The 17,667-nt window shown below is 42.3% G+C and overlaps 1 protein-coding gene across 1 annotated transcript in view; it reads right to left on the bottom strand.

Moving 5' to 3' along the window:
• SFMBT1 (Scm like with four mbt domains 1) overlaps positions 1 to 17,667 on the bottom strand; it is a 132,915-nt gene that overhangs the window by 85,612 nt on the left and 29,636 nt on the right. Inside the window, exons 8-11 of the mRNA XM_020583733.2 lie at positions 15,693 to 16,008; positions 12,860 to 12,962; positions 12,602 to 12,734; positions 5,257 to 5,324 (exon numbers count right to left, since the gene is read on the bottom strand). The gene's annotated coding sequence lies outside the window, so the exon portion shown is untranslated. The remainder of the gene's footprint in view (positions 1 to 5,256; positions 5,325 to 12,601; positions 12,735 to 12,859; positions 12,963 to 15,692; positions 16,009 to 17,667) is intronic.

The raw sequence follows: 17,667 nt of genomic DNA, 5'->3' as shown, positions 1-17,667 counted from the left end.
GTGAATTATGAAGTGGCGTTATATTAGCAGGCATTTTTTCCTGTTCTAATAAAAAGATACGCATTCTACATTTTCTGCAAACACTACTCATGGGAATGAGATGGAAATTGGTCCTTGAGTAGTAACTAGTTACAATAGCTTCTAAACAAGCCTAAAAATTATTCTGATTGTATTTAGGAGCCAAATCCAGAAGCCTCTATTGTATTCAGATTCCTGTTCTTTGCTGGAGTCAAAAATTGCTCTACTTGGTCCAAACATTTCTTTTATTTTCTATCTTAGAAGTCCCTGTCCCGAGGATGAGCACTGTCAGCTGGCCAATTTTACTGCTCACATACGTGGTACACATCACTGGCCCACTATTTCCACACAGGAATGGGATCCATCATTCCTAACTCAAAACTGTGCAGATAGCAATTGATAATTTGTAAACAGTTATTCGCTTTGAATGAGTTATGTAGGCTCTGTTTACTTAATCCAGCTATTTGTCAGCTTTATCAGTCACTTATCAACAGAAGCAGGGAGCAGGGCACACATAACCCATTCATCATCCCTCCTGTTGCTGCAACACGCACAATATATATTGCACAAGCCACAGCACTGGTGAAATAGCTCACAATACTACACTGCCAGCACAACTAACTATGAGAGTTACTTTCTCAATGCCAAAAACTTGTGGGGTGCTTCACAGAGGGGTAATGTTCTCACTCAGCCCCAACACTTGGGCCTAACAAACCAAGTGATGGCAAAACGTGTGGCAAGAGGGTGGGCAGGGGTCCCAGCTGGATTGGGAACACTCAACACCCTCGTGGAGCAATATTTTATAAATGCGGAAAAGTGCTGAAGACTCAGCTCAAGAGGCCCTGTGGTCCCTCAGGGTACAAGGATGTACAATATTTAATTGTACTACACAAAGGTTTGTACTAACAAAGCACCCCACAGGACTCAGTTACCCCTGTCCCTGTCCCCTCTTCCCTCCCTCCCTCCCACTTCATCCTGTGCATTTATTTTTACCTCTGAAATGTCCCCCCTGGCAGGCCCTGGCCTGGCTTCATCCAGCCCAGGTGCTTCTGTCACAGCTTCAATCAAAACAAAATTGTCTTGTGCCTTAACAAAAAGAGTTAGCAGAAAACCAAGGTTAGGAAATCCCCAACTTGCCCTTGTCCAGCAGTAAATAGTTCGCTGCTGGAAAAAAGCCATACACCACCAGCCTTGTGCAAACCAAGGGCATTGGGCTCAGCACACAGACAGTAAAACACCAGGAAAGAGGCATTGGTGCTCTGTAACCTTTTAAACAAAGTCTGGCAGGGAGATGGAGACTTAGAAGAGCTTTGAAAAAATAAGCCCTTTCTCCTAGGTCTTTACAGGGAAGGTGGAAAGCTGTTACAAGAATTTCAGATGTAATAGGGCATGAAAACATCTTTGCTTGAAAAAAACCTCTCAACAGCACATTTAAAAAGGTTATAATTTTGTAGTTCTCACAAATTCACTATTATTTTATTTGTTCCTTATTTCCCCCCAAGATGTTCCTTTGTTTCTTTGTTTCACTTGGGGAGGAGAGTTGTGTGGGTTACTACAATGAGCGGCAATTTCCTTTCCAAGGGAAAACTTGTGCTATATTTCAATCCAAAAATCCACATGCCCCTTTTAAGATGAAAAAATTAAAGCTTAGAAATAATTCAATAATTTCTTCAAATTTAGATAAATCGCTTAAAAATGAGCTAGTTATGGCATAGAAGCTGACAGGCTGAATTGGCTCTGCTCGTTTCTCACTAGTAGTCCCACACTGAATTAGGAAAGGGGGGTCTTGCAAATGTCCCTGGGATGTGTGGCTTCCAGGAACCCTACTTTGAGTAGCCAGAACCTCCTAAAAAAAGAAGCTTTCCAGGACACTGCCAAAGGGATCGTGGAACAATGTCAAAACTCAGTTAATGTGGCCATGCAGTCACTGATCCTTGGCTCAGTTCAGACACTTGTGAATTCTGCAGTGTAGATGAGCCTTTTGGAGAGCTTAATGCATTAAGAGAATCCATTACTTTTTTTCTGATTTATTTTATAATGGCTCATTTACATGCACTAAGAAACGGTATTTTTATACTAGTTAGAAAGGCACAGATTGCCTCTCTGCAGTCATACAGGTTTTCAATTTTAGACAAGATCTTTAAAAAATTGACAGTATTATGAACTTCCAAGAGGCTTTTCGAAGTCACTTAGGTTTTTAAAATCTATTACGGTTATTTTTTCTGTCATATTCCAAAGGTTTATATTTTTGGACTCATGGTACTAACAAATCCTGTTATATATGTTGAGCAATATGAAAAATAGGGCACTAATGTTTTAAAGTCTCTAACACATTTCTCAAATTGACTGTAAAACGTGGCATTTCTACAATACACGATTGTTTGGCAGGATATAAAAGCTTACTGCTTCTCATTTGGGTGATTTGCATAACTTGTTCATGGCATCATTTGTAAATATTATGCCCATCCCAAGCTGCCACTGATAAAAAGAGTAAGATTGCTTTTGCCAAAGCATGTCATAATATAGATGAGGAAAAAATCCTTCCTGTCTAAAAAGAAGGAAGTTATACAAAGCAAGTTAAAATTTTATACTGCATTAATCTCAGAAATCACTTTTCATGTCTGTTAGAGAACATAAAAGTGAAAAAAAAATTCCTTTCACTGTGCAAAGTGGTTCTACAAGGATTGGACAAGCCAAGGAGCAGTGGCTGTTCCCAAGGAGGCATTTGCTGAGGGCATGGTTTATACCAGCACCCAGAAAGCCCCTTTGCCTGTGCATTAGAGAGGATGGGCTGGGCTAAGAATGTGGTTCTGGCTCCCCAGGCCCACCAAGGGTGAGCACAGAGTGAACAATTCTGTTTCAGGCAGACAGATGACAATTCAGTTTGCCCACTGACCTGTGCTGACTCCTCAATACTAACAAAACCAAACCACTTCAACAAATCTATTTCACCCAAAGAGACTCAATACAGAGGGGAAGTTCATTTTACTTAGCAAGGCGGGGCAACTTCCACATCATCATTTTAGAGCTTGATTCAACATTCATGACTGTTCTAGAAAGTGGCAATTTTGCCTCATGCTACAGAGTTCCCTGGCCTGCGCTTGCTTCAGAAAGGTCCTTTGAGAGATGCTGTATTTCTTGTGGATGAAGGCTGTGGGGAAATGATGCTGTCTGTCTTGGTGGCTCTGTCACAGTCACCAAACAGATGGATTTCTGGAAAGCAGATGTGTTTGTTTGCCTTCACAGTCAAGAATATGTCATTGTGGCTGTTTTGCGACCTCCTTGATTAAAGAGCTCAGATGAAAATTTTTGTCTCTGTAGTTATTTAGTGGGAAGGAAGAAGAGTAACTGGGATCCAGAGGGTAACCATGTCTGTTTCTCAGAGTTGCAAACTCACAGTTGGCAGCAGTGCTAACATCCTTGTACTAATTTTTATGCAGTTAGTTGAACTGGCTGTTGTAAACTTTAAGGTAACACACCAGGCCCTGAGAGGTGGCAACACCTGTAGATGTGAAGGTACCACTTTAACAAGGTACCATTTACACATGATCTGTGACTGAGCTCTGAAGTTACCATTGTGGTGCTGAGCAGGGATGCTAATACACTGCTCAGCCCCACTAAATCTCACAGCTGGCCTAACTAAAGCACTTTTCTCCTCTGCAACAACCACAACACAGCAAATACCTCAAAAAGATGCTCTGACTTTTGAAATCACTGAAATTTAATGGCTTGCTTTGGATAGTGCTTTCCCCCTGTACCTTGCATTTTTCTACTTCCTAAATTTAACAAACTACCAATAAATGGCTTTTTTCAATCAGACCTTAAAGTAGGAAAAAGAGATTGTAAACCAGCAGCCAAGGCAAAGGAATCCTGAGGGAAAGCACTTGGTGATATTTCCTGTCGTGAATCTTTGCCTGCCAGGTTGAATTTGAGAAAAGAGGTAGAAAAGAAAGTTAGAATTTGTCTCTATCATGAAAGATGAAAAACAAGGGTAGGTCACTAATTACCTCTCTAAGGTGATACATACTCTACTGCTTTAGTATAGAGATGTCAGTAATAACCTCAGGTATAGAACAGTGCTGGCACTTTAGTAGATAAAGAAAATGAAAAGTATTATAGATTGTGTTCTTCCCATCTCAGCTGCAACAAGATTCAAACACAATTTCAAGCCCTTACAACCCCAGTGTTTTGCCAAAGTGAGATTGGAAATGCTTCTAGGAACATAATACTGGATATACCTTTCTTATTTGCTACAGAGCAAGATTAACTTGGGTAACGAATTTATACTGATGAGTGGAGTTCAAGGTTAGGGATTTTTGAAAGCAATCTCACTATCTGGGCAATAAAGCTTGGAAGTACGTAAAAAAAAATCTACTTTTTAAATAATTGTTCTAATCAATAATGCTACATTGGATTGTAGAAGGTGCAATTAAGTTTTCAACCTGGTTCTTGAAGCTCTGGATGGCTGATTTTTAGGTCAAGCAAAGTTTTTCTTTAAAAGCTGTGGAAAAGATGAGGCTTGGTTTGTGAGAGTATGAAATAAGGCAAGATAAGGATTTGTATTTTAGAATTTGCTCTGAATTCAAGTTCCTGGTCTGCTGATCTTAAAGAGGAGATTGAAACCAAGACTTTCACCTTAAATACCAGCAGAGGGTTATTCAGGAGGTTGACCCAGCTCTCTAGGTTTAATCAGAATTGGATCCACAAAATTATTCTTAAAAATCTTCCCAGAAACACTTTGCTTTGACAAGCCCATATCCTTAATGAAAAACCAGGGTATAAAAATGCTTCTGAATATTGTTTCTCTAGATCATACAAATAAATTTACTTCATGATCCCCACTTAATTACTGCTGTACATGCAGATAAGTGCTGGGTCCCGAAGACTCACCAAACAGAATTAAAACTAGATGAGGGAATAAGCAGCGAAAGAATGCCTTTGTTAAGGGATCTTGAATAAAACCAAGCAGCAGAAAAGCACAGAACCAGCAGTGCCACAGCACTGTCTGTGCTGTGCCTTTCTGACGTGGCTCAACAGGACATGAGAGGTCACTGCTCATGCACAGCAGCAGCGACACAGAGCAGGGGTGATGCTAAGCATGGTTATTTCCCAAAGAACACATTCTGTGTGCTGGAGGCAACTCAGCTCAAAGCTTCTCCTTCAGACTTTGAGCCTCAGTTGGGATCAGTCCTTCATCAAGCTTGGGAATGGGATGCAGCTGCAGAAAGGAATACCAACCTGAACCTTCTCCAGAAGCTCAGGAGGGTGCATCTTTCAGGAGAGCACTGAAACTTGTCACAGAGCCTCTGGAAAGAAAAACCCAGAAGAAGTAGTCACTGACAGCAAAGCCCTTGTGTGTAGGTGCAAAGCCTGAGCTTACTGTTCTTGGACCAAAAAAAAAAAAGCCAAAATTATTCACAGGGCTTGGCTGGAAACATGGCAAGATAAAAGACAGTGAAGACAACTGAAGCTGTTGGTGACCTGGACTGGCTGACAGAACACAACGTCTACCTATAATTTGATGCCACAGAAATGAAGCATCAACTACTCAATGAAATCAGAAAAAATCTGGAGCTCATAGTGGTTAGAAGGCATTGCAGTGGCATACAAACATGTCCTGGAAAAACCCAGAACACCACTGTCCACCCAGTTTCTTCCCAGCAAAACTTACTCTAAATAGGCAGCTGGGAACAGATCCACCCCCAGAGATAAGGTGCCCAGCTTGCCCAGGGCTGCCAGTCTAACTCAGTGTCCATGACATGAAAAACAAGGCTGGCCAGGTGGAATGAGTAAAGAGATGATCATGGCTCCAGCACAGATCCACAGTTCAGTGGCTGAAAGAGATTTAAAGCACCTTGAGCCATTCCCAAGGATCAGGTGTGGACCTTTTGTTTGACTAAATCTCCCTCTGCAGCAAGGCTTAGGTAAAAAGGCAGCAGCTGGAAATCAATAGATGAGACCAGCAGCAGGAAGAAGATAAACATAAATTGCACCTGCAGAAAGATAGTGATGTGCATGTGTTAATCCTCCTCCAGTATATAAATCCAGGAGCTATTGCAGTTATCATGCTGAGCAAGGAAAACCAAAAAATGTAATGGCAGAAGCAGCCTGAGAATCTGCTACATGCTCCAACGAGATTTTTTTAAGGAGTCCCTTACTTTCATTTCATTCTTTCTGAACATTTTTTTCACACACAAAATGGTTTCTGGTTATTTAAACTCCACTGGCCAGAATGGAACCTTAAATTAAGGGAGGAGAAGGCAGCACAGCTGATGCCCTCCCATCTTAAATCAGCTGCAAACACTATTTCTGTAATGATCCTCAGTGCTCACTAACCTTTGGGCTGACTGAGGGACTACAAAAATTGGTGAGCTGTGCTGTGGCAGAAAGGAGAGGGATTAATCCTTTGAGCAGGACTGGGATTCCCTGCAGGTCTGTTGTGACAGAGTGGCCCAAAGTCCTGGGCACCACACTCTATTGAAGAACAACACAATCTGATTTTTCTTTTTTAAAAACTTCCTTCTTATCATCAAAATAGTTTGAAACAACAAAAGAAACTATAAACCAGGCTGGAAGCTCTGATTTCAGTAAAGCAATAGTTGCTACCCTGACAGTTACAATGTTACAGGTTGTATTTTTATTATATTTGATTTTTCTATTCTTAAAGGACTGACCACAAAATAAACCTTGACATAGCCAAAATTGGATGGTACTAATGAAGCACCCAAGAGGACAACACGCTACTCCTCTGTGTGAGCAGCAAATGATGGGTAATTAAACAGCTGTCAGTGGGGGGTGCCTGATGTATTTTTATTAACTTTTTGTGTCTGTTGCATACATGCTCCTGAGTGACCAGCTAAGGTAGGTCACACGGCATTTGAAGCTGGATTTCCTGAGGTGAAAACCTAATAACCTGCCAGAGCACAGCATCAGAAGTGCTTTGACCTGCTCGCTTTCTCGTGGTGGGGGCACAATTAATTTCTGATGTGGAAGGGCTGACTGACATTTACAAGCAGCACAGACACCTGCTTTGGAACAGGGATTTCTTTCTGTTTCTATGAACTGCGATACACAGTTCAGTTAATATCAGATAAACAAGGTCTACAGAAAAGGTTGCAGCTGCTTAGTGGTCTCAAGCTTTTTTTTTTCTCCGACAGCAGAAAACGAACGTACCGGGTATAAAAAGGGGGTGGTTTGGGGATTTTCTCAAGTGAGAGCGTTGTGTGGTACAAATGAATTTTACAGATAAATGCCATAATATTTTACACTGAAATCCAGAGATTAGCTGAGCCCAGCCCGTAGGATGTACAGTTAAGGAGTGAATATTTAAAACAAAATCTTGTATTTTAGTTTTGTTTTATTACTGCTTAGGAGAAGGCATAGAATGATCCAAGAGAAGAAAATGGGCACACACTGTTTTAAAGACTTTAAGCTGTTAAGCAACCTGATTTCAGGGGAAGATTGCAGAAGACAGGCTGCCTTTTAAAGGAAAATACCAAATATTAACACAGTAGCAAGCAAGATGAAATTTTGATGATTTGCCAAATATTCTCAACATGAATCCCAGAATGGTCTGGGTTGGAAGGGACCTTTTAAGATCACCCAGTTCTGATGCTATGTCACAGGCAGGGACACCTTTCACTGACCAGGCTGCTGAAACAACAGCTCATGTTGCACTCAAAGTAACACTTGATGAATAAGGACTTGTAATCCCTACAGCAACAGGACCAGAAACACAGGTAGGGGTGACATGTGTCAGGAATCCCTTGAACACTGTGGCAAGTTTGGTGGGGCCTGTTAGAAATGTCAAAGGGAATATTCAGCATGTGGCCCTTGACACAAATGCTCTACTGATATCCTGCTTTTCCAACAAAAAGAGAAAAAACACAAAGCACCTTAAATTCAAGTTTTGTCAGTACTTCTCCAAGGAATACCAAACTAGGTTTGTTATTTATCATGAGATGGGACACAGCTTCCATCTGTGTGATTGTTTTAATGGATTGAAGGGGTGTCTTTGCCCAGGTCCTGCTGCTGTGGCATCACTGATGCCATGAAAGATCACCCTTGAGGAGTGGGCAGCTCTTCAGGAAGTCCTTTATACACAATACATTGCACTGTGCCACTTAACCATCTAGTATTCAACTACTAAGCTGCCACATTTTCAACAAGTCCTTGGAGAAATGCAGGAATCCTATCAAAACTTCAGCCTTATCAGTCCTTGGAAATTCTCTGACATGCAGGAGTGCAGAGGGCATGCCTTATATTGAAAATAAGATCAGACATTTCCTTTGCCTCACAGCCAACTGTGCTTAATGGGATTCTAATTTAATCAGAGTACAGAATGGAGCAGATGTAACACTGATAAATTATAACAGGGATCAACATGCAAGAGCAGTGCAGGTAGGACTTGCCTTAGAGATTGACAGCTGCAGGAGAAACTACAAGTGTCTGAAAAGGACTTTGCATACAGCCGTGGGTCAGTCCCACAGAATAACCAATGGAAGCACACCTGGATTTTAAAATTGCTCTGAATGTATCGTACTCTGTCCAGTCCTACCCAAACAGTCACATCATTTCTCAAAGGAGGCCGAGTTGTTTCAAACAGGACCATAACTGCACCTACATTTTTTACAGCAGACTAAGCTGCAAACACACAGCAGAGGGAAAATGTGAGACTAGAACTCATCCAAAACCTTAGTTTTTGCTTCCCAGCTATTGTTTGCTCACTGAACGTGAGTTACTCCTGCTTGCAAAGCTTGCTGTTTGGACATCCCCTTTATGCCCCCTGAAACCAGCCCAAGGTGTTCTATAAGAGTTGCTCTACACCTTCCACCACGTAAACCCTCTCCTGGAACTGATGCATCAGGCAGGCAAGCAGGATAAACTGGAAGAAGATCCTTGCCACCACTGGGTCTCCTTGCCACAGGAGGCTGTAAATGCAAATGTACAGGGATACACAACTTACTGGGCAGATTAATGGGAGAAAGGTTCTTTGAAACAGGCACAATCACTGGTTCAGGAATTATGCTGCAGACGACTGCAGACTGGGAGGGTATTTTGGGTAGTATCCCTGTATGCTTGCCCTGTATTTATGTTGTTCACAGCATTTGCTGCAGGCCAGACACAGATTTTTGGAGTAAATGGGTCTTTTCCTGACTTGATATCTTATTATTCTCTACAGTGATGGTAAATGTCCCTGTCCAAAGATCTCGGTGCTTTGCAGTTAACATGTGGACGTGTTTTCCTTGCAGTGATGATTAGCTGACTCAGCTGCATAAATTAACCTCCCCAGGCAGCAAAGACAAGTTGAGTGCTGTGTGGGTACTTGAGAGGTTCAGTGCTGCTGGGCTGTTCAGGGAGGTCTAGTTGTTAAACTTTAGCAAGGCATCTTTAATATATGTAAATAGGCTTTTTACAATAAGTAATGTTGCCAAATTTTCCAGATTGCTTGCACTGTCCTCCATTAAAGCTGGAGGACAAATTCACAAAATACATTATTAGGGGAGGCAGCAGTAATGTTAGTGAGTGAATCTGGTGATGCTCTTAATCTTGGAAAACAAAGAAAGGATATTCTTGCTTCTCAGCAAGGTCAGTGCTATATATTGTCAAGCTGCCAGAAATAGTCCATGGTATTGTTTCAGCAGATTTAGTCAGAATATACAAAATTAAGTAAATCCCTAAAGAACACTATCATAAGGGCTAAAAGGAAATACTCCTGACAATAAAACTGAAATTACGTTACTTACAGGTTAATGCAAGTGATTAAGTCAGAATTTCAGTCAAAAGAAATCTTTAAGTATGAAATATTGCAAAGACACACTTAGACCTACCATGAAAAGAAGAAAACATTAAAATTTCCATGTGGCTAATGTAATTTATTCTAATCTGGAGACAAAATCTTCAACCATCTTAAACACGTGCTGTGTGACTTCACAGGGCAGAGTTAAATTTTTTTAAATGTTAGAATTATGTATTTGAGAAGCCATCCTATATGGTCACTTCCCTTCAATTTCAAGTTAATAAAAGATAAAAATGTAGAAGAAACTTTTCTGTGGCACTGTATATATTTGAATGGATGAAGCAGTTTCAGTCAGTAGTGTGTGAAGAAAGCAGTTCTAGAAAATTAATGCTATGAGCATTAGCCAAAACAGATTTTGGATCTTCTTTCAACACTCCATTCATCTTTCTTAATCTATTTCATGTTTTATTCACAATTTGAGTTCAACCACAATACTTACCTAAATTGGAATGTTGCTAACAGACCTTTTAAAAATCCTCATGAACTCTTTTTCAAGGTGGTATCATGGAACATATTACTGAAAAATAGCTATTCTACAATCCTTGGGAAAACTATTTAATAACTGCAATAATGCACTGAAATGTAATAACACACCACATTGATCTGATTATCACCAGATAAACACACTCCTTGGCTGGCTGAAAGTGCCAGGCAGAACACACACACTGCAGGGAACTTGGTCTGAGTGCTCTTTGTGAGTACACGTTACCTCAGAGGCTGTAATGGGACAAGTCTCCTTCTGTGATTGCCAAAATTACCTCCCTCTGGGATCTTTTATGAGTAGCAACAACAGGACAACTTTGTATGAGCGCCAGAACTGCCCCATTAAGGATACCTTTCACTTCAAATAAATGCTGGTCAATAAACTGCTTAAAATTGAAGCTGGGCTACATCGTGGTAGAGGATTGAATTTCTGGTTTGAGGATCTCTCATGCAGTAGTCAGGTAGGCAAAAGTATTGTGAGATGGGAGAGCTGGAGGACCACCAAAGTCCACAGTGCAGAAGTGCCCACTAGAAACACCCCATGACAGGCAGGTAACTCATTTCTGCTGCAGAATCCTGCAGTCCTGCTCTCCACAGACAGCTGGTGAAAGACAAGGCCTTCAAGAAAGATGATGCTGATACAAAGACTTCATGAAGAGGAACCTTAGTCTAAGTGTGAACCAAAACTTCTGCCTGACAAGTCAAAAGTCTGGTTTAGCCTTCAAAAGCAGCTGCATTCTTAACCCCACTGACCAGGGGATGCCAGGGTGGGCTGGTCCCAAGGAAGAAGTTTGGCAGAGTCCTCCAAGCAGACAGCTGTGTCAGCACAGAGTCTTGGGCTGTGCTTTTACAGCTACCAGTGAAGAAAGAAATATTTGTATTCTGACAGAGTGTACCAGCTCAGTGCTCAGGAACAATCCAGATACTGGGATATACCAGGAAAGGAACAGGGAATCCACAATGCATCTGAATCTTGACTGCCATGAGCTGTTCTGGTCACCAACCCTCTCAGAAAGGATTTACTAGAAGTGGAGAACACATGAAGATGGGCAATAATCACAGTTATGGAATGGCTTCTGCTTGTTAAATGACTTCAAATAATTGACCTAGGACTGCTAATGCTGGGAAGAATATGACTGCAGGGGATTTGGTCACCCAGTGCACAGCTCAGCTGTGGAGCCTATTGCTGAGCTGTTGCAGAGGTTAAATTGGATGTGAGCTCAAACACAACTAGGCAAATAAATAGAAAAAAAAATTCACTAGTGTGGTAGTTCAGCAAATAAAGACACAGATACCATCTCTGACTCAGGAAAGCAGAGCTGCAGCTACCTGGGCACAGGGAGAGTATTTCCAGTGCTTCTGCAACCCTGTAATCCTCCCTGTGGACCCTGCTGTCAGTCTCCAGTTGTGACAGGTACTGGTCTGGATGGGCTTTGTTTTACCTATTCTGTCTGGTTTCATGTTCTCCCTGCAGCCTTTCTGCATACAGCTCCATGATCCCATGCTAAAATATGCCTTTACTCAGTTGCTTTACACCTGGGGAGTGGCACAAAACCCAACCACCAGGGAGGAAAGTTCCCCCAGGCCCCTTGGCTGTACATCAAATTGCTGATCCTCTTCTCTGCTCAAAAACCTGACAGCCCAGAGCCACACCAGGGGCAGGCTGGTGTAGGCACCCAATTTCCCCAGAAGAGCCCAGCAGTGCCTGCTGCACCTGCTGGAGCCCAGCATTCCAGCCCCTAACAGAGAGCAGCACGTCTGAGTCCAGCAGAGGGGAATGAGGTTCAGGCAGCTGCAGCATATGGGCTCGGGTTCTGAATCTCTCCTACCAATTTGTACAGCAAACCTGCAATTTCTGTGGTAGCCATGGAAACTGAGGTACTGGAGCACAATGAAGCACATGTGTGAACGCTGTTGCCACCACTGAGCGTACATCACTCAGCACTTCTCGCCAGCAAGGGCAAACAGGATATCTGGGTAATCACAGGTTGGTTGTGGCCACTGGGTCTACACCAGGCTAAATAGGTACCAGACCACAGCAGCTGTTCTGCTGGGACCAGGGGGAGGATACCTGCTGGAAGGCAAGGCCAGTGGCAAGGAAGACAACCCTGTCCACTCCAGAAGAAAAGAAAAACAAGGAATGTCTGGGAAGAAATGCTCCCTGGTGAGCTGTACAAAAAGGATAGAAATCTGGCTTATTTTTTCTCCCTTCACATTGCTAGCAATCTCAATACCCCTAAAAGTTTGGGGTTTGATCGTTTCTCAGTCAGTGAACTACAGAAGTCAATGGAGTCATCTCACCTGGAGTGACAAGGAAAAAATATGCCCCTGCCAGTCAATTTTCTTGTGAAAGAAGTGTCTAGAAGCTGGTGAAGGACTCTCATTCAATGTGCAGCATAAAGCTGTAAAGAACTGCAAACTAGGGAGGCTCATCCTGTAAAAGTAACAAAAAAAAAGCAAACATTATTTCTTTCAGACAAGTTCTCTGTAGATCACTCTGCAAACCTTTTGCTTAACCACTGGTATTGAGGCCAGAGTTATAATTCTGCCCAGACTCACCAGGTGTTTTGGTTTGAGCGGGCTGTGCTGCTTAGGATTTTAATGTTGCACAGATCAGGTCAGTCTGGCCAAAGGCTGCCCTCCATTGGGGTTTGAGGCAGACCTGAAAACAGAGATGGTGACTTCTCAGGGTGGTTTACACCAAGGAACTTGAGATGTACAGTCTGGATAAGAATTTCAACAGGGAACAAACACAGATAACCCTTCAAGCAAGCTGGAGTAAAGCAAAAAAGCCCCCAACATGTATTGCTTAAATACTGAAGCTGTGTACAGTTAAGTGACAAAGGGGCTTAAAAATAGGGCAAAGCACAAAAGATTGCTGATAATTTCCAGCAGTTGCTTGGCTGACACAAAAAGTTGTCTGACCGGGGGTGATGCACACTGAAATGCTGCTGGGTGAGCAGAGAGGTGAGCAGGGAGCCAGCTCGAGGGTCAGCCCAGTGCAGGCAGCTGTGCTCAGCACTCCCACCCCACAGCCTGCAGCACCTGCTCTCAAACACAGCAATTAAGATTTCTAACACGAAGAGGTTCTTAACATCCATCATGTGGAAGCTGAACACGATGGTGGGGATGCCATGTCCTTGGCAGGGAACCCCTGCATTGTAGCTCCTAATTAGGGACCCCTGAGTTCACCCATTTAATGGGTACCTAAAGATCAAAACATAAGAACGAAACTGCTACATGCCCAGTTTTCATTTTTACCTTTGAAAAGGAAAGATCTCTGCCACCACTGCCCACCTGAAAAATCTAAATCCTGGAGTCTGGATGTGACAGTTTTTCAAGCAGTGTCACTGCCCTCTGTATCTGTTCTCTAGCCAGTATGTATCTATTTATTAACTGTACCTATACTTGGGTGTGAGGTGAGGACTCATCCAAATGGGCTCCATTTCATGCTTTTTTCTACTTTGGACTCACTAATCAGTTCACAGATGCCTTAGAGGGTATCAGCCTCACCAGTTGCCTGGTACCTCAGCTTAAGGGTACAGACATTGTGTAATTTGGGATGCCAGATTTGCAAACACAACAGCTCTGTGGCTGGATGGGCTCTCCAGCCCAGCCTGGTGCGTTGGCTCCTGAAGGGAGCTGACTAGGGATTAATTTCTGAGGTTTACAGGAGTGGTAAACTGGACACCAGGAGAGGAGGATCGATTACATGCACGAAATATCACAGTATTTCATATGGGATCTCTAAGTCACAACAGGCTCCTCCAAATGACTTTATTTCTGCCAACACTAATATTCCTAAACAATGTGCAATTTCAGAATTAGGCCAAGATTTAAGTTTATCAAAATAACTGAAGTGTTCCAAATTCTGTTCAGTTTACTTTTACTCTTTCTCTCAAAACTCATTTAGCTGGGCTTTTATGGTCCATGAGTACACTATTCACAATATTTGGGAGGCTGAAGATTGTCCCATTTCCCCAGAAGCACTTTCTCCACCAGCCCCTGGTTCCTGCCTGGCATTTCCACACATGTAATATTAAACCACAGCAAAAAAGAGAAAGCATTGCCATGGGTTACAAAAGAGGCACTGAAATTGGATGAGCCAAATTCTCAGGTCTGCAAAAGGGACAAGGCTTTACAGGAAAAACTACAGTAAATATTCACTGGCAGTTGAGGAAGAAAAATGGGCATTTAGTTCACTGGTCACTGCAGAGAAGCAGAGGGAAGAATCACAGGTTAATTCTGCTCTGAACTTGAAAGTCACAGAAGCAAAAGAGATCACGGATCCCTTGTTAATCTTCTCCTTTACAGCTACAATGCTGTGAGGCTGTGACAGGAGGGATGTGCTTATTGATAGCCAGGTTACTCAGAGGAGCAGTGGTGGGAGGGAATTCCATGAAAACAAGCTCCTAATTGCTGTTCCTTTTCTGCTGAGGATCATGCAGTGTTCATGGGCAAATTAAAGTTCAGATTTTAGCAAATGCACAGCCCCATTGCAAGTGCCCCATTATTTCTAAAGTGGAATAAATAATTTCCAGTGAATAACTCGGTTGCATTCTGCCTATGAAGCTCATACAGATCACTGTCCTCAAATTATTCCTGGTCAATTAAACTTCACAAGTTCGACTTTACAAGCTGTGAATATTTGAAATTTGAGCTGCTGCTCAGGGGTGATATTGATTCTCTTCTCTCTTTGGTTGAGTGCACAAGCTTGTCTATGAACACTTACATTAAACACTGAAAATTCATCTTTTACAAATACACAGGTGTAACTGAAATTTGTTTCCTTCATAAAATTTGGCTACTAAAATTCAATTACTGAAGTTAGAGCTTAATTTGATTGTAGTTTTGTGTTACAGAAGCACCTAGAGTCAAGTCCAGCCAAGGTTAAGGTACTCTGGGTACTACTAAAGCAGTCTGTGTCTTGCAAATGAATGTCCTAGAGCCCCATAAACATTTTAGAAGTGGCAATACATTTATACACAAAAGAAATCTTGGAAATTTGGGGTAGTTGCATTTCTTCATATATTTTATGGCTACTGAATAGTCACAGAACAATTTTGCATGCCTTGGGAGACTAATAAATTACAGCACATGACACAAACTCTACACAAAAGTCTGTTACACAGTTTTCAGTAGTAATTCAAGCCTCTGCTTAAGCAGTCTCAGCCTTCACAAATGAGAACAATATTTTGTTATTTTAGGTAACCAATCAGGCATTTTAAACAGAAAATATGAGCTCAAACAAACTGCAGTTGACCAGACTGTGATACTCAGTGAACTGTGACCACTGTGATATTCAGTGAGTACTTTTGTAGTGAGGTTGCAAAAGTGAGAAGCAGATTAACTAAGGAAAGTAGGAAAACAGCCCATGTGGCATCAGCAATACCTGGCTGCAGCACGAGGATGTCCTGGGCTTGTGGCCAGCGGGTTGGACCTGCAGCACCTCGGGAAGGCACGGAGCTGGTACAAGGTCAGGTGAGCAGCTCAGCAGGGATTTCCTTCTGGCAGACACTAAGGCACAGCTCTTGTTCCATCTCTTCTCTTCGTTGAAGGCAGGAGGTTTGCAGTGTCCCTCGTGGGTTCTCTGGAAGAAGGGTCCCCCTCTGGCACCAGGGTATGGATGCAGATGCAGCCAGGAGCGATGAGCAGTCCATGCTGTCACTCCTGTGTTACCAGTGGAGTGTTCCTTAGTCTGGAAGTTTCTGGTTTTTGGAGACAATTTGCAAATGGCATTATGTACAATGGGAATGTAAGGTGTAGACCCCTTGGCATGTTTTCTTTGTTATACCCTTTCTCTAAACACAAAGCTTTATTCTTTGTAAAACCCATGGCATTTATGCAGAATTAGGAGTTTTGGAGTTACTGAATGCAGCTGTTTCTGTCCTTCTCAGCTTTCTAATGCCCTCAGAAATCTGCCAGTTGGATAGGCTACTTAATACAGACAGTTTATAAGCTTAAAAATGTGATTTTGAGAGGGACAAACACTGAGTTTTGGACAAAGAAATGGAGTTGGAAGAGTGTGAAATGCTTTTCTTTATTTAGATTTTCTTTATTTAGATTTCTTCACTAGATGGTCAATGGAAGAGGCAAACAGGCCTGGAGGTACACTAGGAAAGAGATCTCTTTAAACAACAGGGCTTTTTGGCTTGTTCAAGTGGCAGTTAAGTCATCATGCACTTGGTTTTGACAACAGTGAAATTTTAGAGCACTGAGACCTGGCTTATTGGGAAAAAAAAGCAAGAAGGAATCCCAGTGGTGCACACAGGATACAGGATATGGCTGTAGTAACTGAACTCTACAAATTTCTGGCCTAATCTCCGATAACCAAAACAACTTCCCTGTCACATGGTTTTGATCTGCATTTGGGCAGTGCAGATGCCCAAGCTCCAGACAGTCCCTGCAGAAGGGGACCCCTGACCCAGCTCTGCTGTGCTGCTCTCCTGCTCCCCAGAGCCCAGCTGATGGGACCACTCCTCACACAGCCCCACGATCCCATTCCCATGTGTTCTGATTAAATTCACCAGATAGCCAAAACTCTTCTGCCCTTTGAAAGTTATTGCCTTCCAATAACCTAATAAAAGAAACATCTGGCAACCTTTAGAAGTTCAGATATGTCCTGTTTGATTTACTGCATGAAGGGAAGAGGATCAGGACTGGGAGACTGGAAACAAATACATGGATCAAACTTGACAACTGCAAAGTTCTGCTATTAACACTGCGTCTGAGCAGCTCCGGTGGCTCTAAAGCAATGAGATTATTATAAATTTTGTATTCATTAGCATCTTCTCTCTCTTTTTCTCCAAGCTACGTAGGCCAACACTGCTCAGCACTTCTTGGCTGATATACAAAAACTAAGCAGCTCCTTTACTGCACAGAATCATCCATGTGCATTAAATGCCACATCCAAATTTCTGGATTCTGGCCTCTGCTGTGATTAAGCACAACAAATTTGTGGCAATGGTGGCCCTGTTACAAACAAGACACCAACTCAGAAGTGCTCCCTGCATCTGATCTGGAGGGTAGGCCCTGACAGTGCAGAGCTGCAAAGGAGAATTCTGCAGGAAAAGGCTTTCTGCCACTGTTTGAGAACTGGATTGGGAACCACTAGGCCATACAATCCTGTGTATGCACACACCTCTGCTGGAAATACAGGCTCGGTTTCAAATACAAGGTTCTGTAGTTAGTGAAATCCTCTGCCTTTACCTCCCAATTTATTTTAATTATTTTTAATAGTTGTCAGTGAGGAAAGCTTTACCAGCAATTTGGACCTTTAATATTTTATCTTCTTTTTTTTCCCTAATTCATTTGTTATTCAGATTCACTCAGCCCTGAAGTTACCACACACTCTGAAACTCCATAAA

Source organism: Corvus cornix, chromosome 12 (genome assembly GCF_000738735.6).
Source record: "Corvus cornix cornix isolate S_Up_H32 chromosome 12, ASM73873v5, whole genome shotgun sequence".
Taxonomy (NCBI): domain Eukaryota; kingdom Metazoa; phylum Chordata; class Aves; order Passeriformes; family Corvidae; genus Corvus; species Corvus cornix.
The sequence above is the reverse complement of the archived record's forward strand: the minus strand, read 5'-3'. Positions and strand labels throughout refer to the sequence as shown.